This window comes from Brachyhypopomus gauderio, chromosome 20 (assembly GCF_052324685.1).
Source record: "Brachyhypopomus gauderio isolate BG-103 chromosome 20, BGAUD_0.2, whole genome shotgun sequence".
NCBI lineage: Eukaryota > Metazoa > Chordata > Actinopteri > Gymnotiformes > Hypopomidae > Brachyhypopomus > Brachyhypopomus gauderio.
The window spans coordinates 3515353-3522023 of record NC_135230.1 but is presented as its reverse complement, the minus strand read 5'-3'; the positions used below and the strand labels follow the sequence as shown (position 1 = coordinate 3522023).

The 6671-nt window shown below is 42.1% G+C and overlaps 1 long non-coding RNA gene across 2 annotated transcripts; it reads left to right on the top strand.

The window, feature by feature from the left end:
- The first annotated feature begins 262 nt into the window (after nt 1–262).
- LOC143484234 (uncharacterized) lies at nt 263–6341 on the top strand. Of its 2 annotated transcripts, XR_013122582.1 has the most exons (4): nt 263–703; nt 3422–4471; nt 4775–5055; nt 5374–6339. It is a non-coding gene; the product is annotated as an uncharacterized LOC143484234 (long non-coding RNA). The 2 variants fall into 2 exon arrangements; XR_013122581.1 differs by having other exon boundaries at nt 3422–5055; nt 5374–6341.
- The last annotated feature ends 330 nt before the right edge of the window (nt 6342–6671 follow it).

Here is a 6671-nt window from a genome sequence, read left to right as displayed (position 1 = left end):
CTAAGAGGCTTGCCCGGTGGTCCTCCGCCTGAATGTGATTCAGTTAGAATGTATGCAGTATCCAAAATAAATCAGAGAAAACATATGAATAACAAAAGAAAGAAGGAAACAATTTTTTTATAAAGATTATTTATTAACTACGTAAATACGCTGTGTTATTTTACAAAAATCATGACTGCAACAATATTAAGTTAAATGTGAAGGTATTTCAACATTTTCTGAATTTTATCTTGACATTTCTCAGGAAATATTCTTGAACATGAAATCCGATCCAGTGACTGGTTCTTGCAGGGAGTTTTGAAACGACGTCATCCAGGATCAGCTTTGCGGTACAGCCAGGTGTCGTAAATCAGCTCTGAGACTGACACTTACGAATTGCTCCTACACTTCGCTTAAAGTGAGACTGAGAGGCTTGATAACTAACTTTTAGTCTCAGCTTTTAACTAAGAATTATTTTAGACATAAGTCAATTCTTAGCAGCATTCTTAGGAGTAATTCTAAGAAGTTTGATAAATACGGGCCCAGGTTGGTTTCACAGAAGTGTGGTTGACTTGGAGTTATATTGTGTTGTTTAAGTGTTCCCTTTATTTTTTTGAGCAGTGTATATATCTTCCTATCGCAACTCAATGCATTTAGGCCATGTAGACCCCTAGCCAAAACAATCAGCTACAGTTCAAACCATGCATCGGAATGAGGAAGAAAGGTAGGTATATATATATATCTCGAATTTTGTAACTTCGCGCACGCGCCGTGCTTCAGCGCGATGGACAAAGTCACGTTTGCCGGGTTCATACACCTATACAAGGTGGAATTAAAGCACTTGTACTGTCAGGGCTGGCTCGGATGCCACACCTTCTACCTCCAGAAGAGGCACCCGAGTCAGTCCTAGACTAGCTGGGCGCAATCAGCGCTGATCCGTTTCAGCCGTTTCTAAGGCTTCTTAAGGAAAGAAGCCTTAGAAACGGCTGAAACGGATCAGCGCTGATTGCGCCCAGCTAGTCTAGGACTGACTCGGGTGCCTCTTCGGGTGCCTCTTCCCCCCCCCCCCCCCCCCCCCCCCCCTCTCTCTCTCTCTCTCTCTCTCTCTCTCTCTCTCTCTCTCTCTCTCTCTCTCTCTCTAGTGTTGCGTGTCGTTACAAGGTGTCTCATCACCTTTATCTCTCTTACTTACCTGTCACTTATTCGAGTATCTACCTCCTGCACCACTTCTGGCCCTTCTCAAGTTTTCCTCCAGCTTTATCTCTTCCTGTCAGTTACTCTTTTAGTTTTGGGAAAGGTTTTGTTTTGTTGCGGCGTTTGCCTGTGTCCAGTCTTCCCCTGGAGTCCTTTGTTGCGTTTTCACGCATTGTAATACTTCCGCGTTATTTCTGTTGCCTTGGTTATTTATTCCTTCCGTGCCTAGACGGTTGAGTTTCGTTTACGCGTTGAGTTTTCCGCGTCTATTTTAGTTTCGTTTTGCTTCTGTGTGTGTGTGTTTTTATGTGCATGCAGATTGGTTTTCATACGGCATTTGGGTTCACGTTCCCCTTCGTTTCATAACGCAGTGTGTACCGATCTGTACGCCCAGCGTTACATGTACGTCACTTTAACGGTCCATTTCAATATTTCCCAGCACGTTAAACTTAATTAAGTTAAATATTTATACATATACTCGAAATGAATCGAAATAATTCGCTTTTTTATCACATTATTTAATGGTTGTTTATTTTCAAAACGCCCAGACGTCTAACGTCTTCACGTTCTCTCATGTTTCGTCCTGGAATTACAAGAGGTTCGTATTTGTTAACGTATCGTTTCGGACAACACTGCAAATCCATAATTACGTTTGATGCCTGATGTGTATATATATGGTCTCTGGTCAGGTAAAAATGTTCTTTCACCGGTTTTGCAAGGGTTTTTTATTCTCCACTGCCACCTATCGCCACCTATCGTTTCGGAGAACACTGCAGCGACGCTCGCGAAAGTATAAACGCCTACACAGCTCGCACAGGGTCGCGCGAGGTGGGCGGAGCCGCGCGCTACGGTCGCTCGCGAAAGTATAAACCAGGCTTCAGTAAAGAGGAAAGCCTTTTTTCTTTGCAAAGAAATGAAAGCAGACCTAGTTCTACCACAGGAATGTCATTCATGTCCAAATGATCCCTCCAAAATTTCTGGAAAAATCAGTGGGGTAATGATATACTGTATCATTACCCCACCGATGATTTAGGTGTAAACAGTAAAATCGAGAAGTGTGTAGAAGAGATAAATCATTGGATGGCGTGTATGTTCTTTCACTTACTTGAGACCACAACATTTTGCTGGATCGACTAGAAAACACTGTAGGTATTAAAGGAGTTGCACTCTCCTGGTTGAGATCATATCTGACCGACCGCTTCCAATGTGTAAATGTTAATAATTAAACATCTAAATCTGTGCAGGTTAAATATGGTGTCCCACACCATAGGGACAGTCCTAGGACCACTTCTATTTACACTTAACATGTACCTTAGGCAAGATTATGCATAAGCACGACATCAGTTTCCACTCCTACGCAGACGACACCCAACTATATCTATTGGCTAAACCCGATGATTTAGGGGTAAACAGTAAAATCGAGAAGTGTGTAGAAGAGATAAAACATTGGATGGCGTGTAACTTTCTAGCACTAAATCCAGATAAAACAGAGCTAATAATAGTTGGGTCTAGAGCAGCGAGAGACAAGATATGTAATGTAGCATTGAATCTACATTACTTTACTATAACCCCCAGCGCAGAGGTAAAGAACTTGGGTGTCACAATAGACCCAGATCTCTCATTCGATTCATACATTAATAATTTAACTAGGGTAGCATTCTTTCACTTACGCAACATTGCTAAAATTAGAAACATATTAAATACTACTGATGCGGAAAAACTAATCCATGCATTCATATCCTCTCGTCTAGATTATTGCAATAGTCTTCTAGCTGGATGTTCTGGTAAATCGATAAGGCATATAAACAAACTCCAGCTGGTTCAGAACGCAGCAGTGTGAGTTTTAACGAAAACTAAAAAATTTGATCACATTAGTCCCGTACTATCGTCATTACACTGGCTGCTAGTTAGATTCTGTATTGACTATAAAATACTTTTATTAACATACAAAACACTGCATGGCTTAGCTCCAGAGTATCTTGGTGAACTTATTGATCATTACAACCCAGCACGTTCACTTCGTTCACAGGACGCAGGGTTATTAACTGTTCCTAGGATCAAAAAGATCACAGCAGGTGGAAGAGCCTTTTCTTTTAAAGCTCCACAACTGTGGAATAATCTTCCTGCCTTTATTCGGGACTCAGACACAGTCTCAATGTTTAAAACTCGACTAAAGACTTATCTGTTTAGTATGGCCTTTGAATAATCTGTTACACATTTACCACATCACATATCTTTCTTCTCTGAGGTTCACCTGGGGAATAACACTGCAGTTGGAGCCTACAATACCAGTATCATCGCTCCGACACGGAATGAAAACCTGGCGTTCATCACAAGACATTTACATTGACAATATCAACACCAATATCAATAGAACTTTCATTCTAGTTACCTTATACTTAGCCTGATTGTGTGATTTGTTTGTAACTTGTGTATTCGTCTGTATAATTTGTTTTTGTGTAATTTGTGTGTTAACGGGCCGCCCAATGGAGGATGGGTTCCCTTTTGAACAGGATTGTTAACCTTGTAAATCCTGTAAAGCACTTTATGACAACATGTGTTGTGAAAAGCGCTATACAAATTTATTTGATTTGATATATGGATGGCACATGGATCAAATCACTCTGCTGGGGTCACCACCCTCAAAGGTAGATTCAGGGGAAACATTTTAGAATCAAAAAGTGACCCAAAAGGCCATTGGATTTTTCTTGTTATTGAAATGATAGGAGATCAGTGTAGGTACCATGCCTCCACAGACAAAAGAGGGGGGGGGGGTGCTCCCCCTAGGGGCATGGCCCAAGTAAGGACGGATGTGGAACTACGTCATCAGACGAATCCCCTTTAAAAGGGGGGATCCCCCTTTGTTCGGTCTCTCTACCTGGCTGCATCAAAGTAGCTACCTAGAGACGAAGAGTGCGCACACCTTCGGGAACAAAGCAGTATTGGTTCTGCACTCGGGCCCGTGCAGCACGCGAGCGACGCAAGAAGTAACTAGTTCGCTACTTTTATTTCTTTTGCGGAGTTCGCTAAACCCAATCGCTTCAGCTAGCCAACGATTAAGAACTGTTTGAACATTCACGCAATGGCCGGACCTCCGCGAATTCATCTTAAAATCGACAGCAATCACTTACCCGGGACACCACGCACTGACCATCGAGGGACAGCCGATCGAACGGCCACCGCAGCTTCCCCGGGACAGAGCGACGCGATCCAGCGGAACCTTCTTCACGAAAGCGCACGAAGGAGTCCTCAAGAGACTGCCTGGCCTACTGCGCGGGCCGCGGACGAACAACTCAAAGTAAGACTGCATCTGGGCAGACTTGGAGCGATATCTTGTGATACTCTTTTCTTTGTGCTTAGATCAATATCTTGTGAATGCTTGTTTACAGTGGTGTTTATAATTATGTTCATGTTAAACCGTATTCTGTTTAAAGCTTAAAGAGGTACTCTGTTTAAAGCTTGTTCGGTTATTATGCCCTTCTTACTAGCCAAGCGTCTGAAAACAGGCCTAAATGAAATAATTCATGAATCTCAGTGGATTTATGAGTAAACGTCATACCTCTAATAATATTCGTCTGTTTCTGGATTTGGTTAACTACAGAGAACTTATTGATGACAGCCCCCTGATTCTTTTCTTGGATTTTCAAAAGGCATTTGACAAAGCTTTCCATAATTTTATTTTTGACACACTGGCTTTTTTTAAATTTGATGACTTTTTTATAAAGGCAATCAAACCCTTATACAAAGGAAACAATAGTTCAGTGAAACTGCCCTATGGGACTTCACCCAGAGCATGGCCTGCTGTTTATGGAAACATCAGCGTTGGAATCCACAAATGTTGAGACTGCATTCAACAGTGTCGTCTTAGAGATCCACAAGAAGGTGAGCAGCAAACGGGTGACCCGTGGATCCATTAGTGCCATGTCAATGTCCAGTCCCAGAGGTGGCCCTGATGACACTCAGGGGGAGAAGCCCTGCTGTAGGAACCTGTAGGAACATTCCAGAAAGACAGTAGATATGACAGAGCAGAGAGAAATTTGTGTGGTTGTAGGTCAGAAGACTTCTCTCCCCTTGTGTCACAAAGGGACCTGGGAGATCTGACCATTGTTACGCTTTTAACCTTTTCTTACCTTAGCGCAGCATGTTCGTTGATTGCAAAAGAAAACATTACCAGTCTTGTCTTTAACCTTTTATTTACAGAGATCTCTGGAGTGCAGCTCTGAACCTGTCTGCTCCTCTCCCCATTTTATGTGATCCTTCTCTGCTAAACCTAGGAGCTGCACGTTCCACATGTTAAACATCCACCTGTCTCTCTTATTTTGGAAGCGAGGTCTTACTTCCTGGCCTTACCAATTAAGGTCACAGTGAGCCTCCTCTCACACATCCCATTTTTAGCCTACTGCAGACGCATGGAGTATTGGAAAAGGCACACAAGCACTTGCACAGACATTCTTACTAACAAGCAACTTGATCATTAATATAATGTAAGCAATGTTGGTGTCACTCCTCTCCACTAGAGGGCTCCGCTCTTGTATCAAGTTCTGGCGTTCTGACAGCCAAGTAAGAGATACGGCAAGACGGCTCATGTGGCTGAGACGGCTAAACAACTAGCATATTTAAATGCAGTTAAAATCACATTTAAAAGGTGAAATAACATTGCCCCAACGTGGTAAGTGATTCGGTTTTATGTTAATCATCTGTTAGTTTCTGTGTTATTCTGCACAGAGTGTTTTATGTGAGATACGTCGCTGTATTTAATTAGAATGCCTGTGAAATGTACGAGTTTGGTTTAAGTTTGTGTTTAGATATGTAATGACCTCATATAGTGTGTATTTATATTTTTATATATCCTGAATATTGTATTTTCATTCATTTACAGTTTAACCAGCGATTACGGTTAATGCTGTGTGTAACCAGAGGGCAATAAAAAACAAAACACAACAACGAAGTTTGTTATTCGTAACAAAGTTAAACACGAATGGCAACATGTCCAACCTAGAAGAGTCTGAGGGAGAATTAGACCTTGTGACCGTGAGGAGGAAGCAAGGACAAGCTAAAACAGCCATAACAAATGATAACAGCTGCAAATGTACATATGAGAGAAAATGAGCCTGAAAATTTGAAGGCAGCACTGGAGAGCCTCGACCTAGCTGTCACTCAATTCCAGGAGATACACAGGCCTTTTCATGATAGGCTCATTGATGACAATGACAAAGAAGAATCAGAAGCCTATAAGAAGGTAATCTTAATGAGTGTTCACGATGTGCGTCACGATGCTCTAAGCTGGCTGCAAGAAGTAAACACTCCTGGTGAAATTGACACTATAGATCCAAATTATCCAGCCAAGGAAGCTCCAGATAACATAGATGACAATCCCACGTCAGCTGAGCTAGAAAACCTACGTGCCTTACGAGAGAAAGAATGAAAGAAATTTGAACTGCTACTTAAGCACAACGAAGAGGAGTTTGAACTGGAGCTCCAGCGCATGCATCACAAGG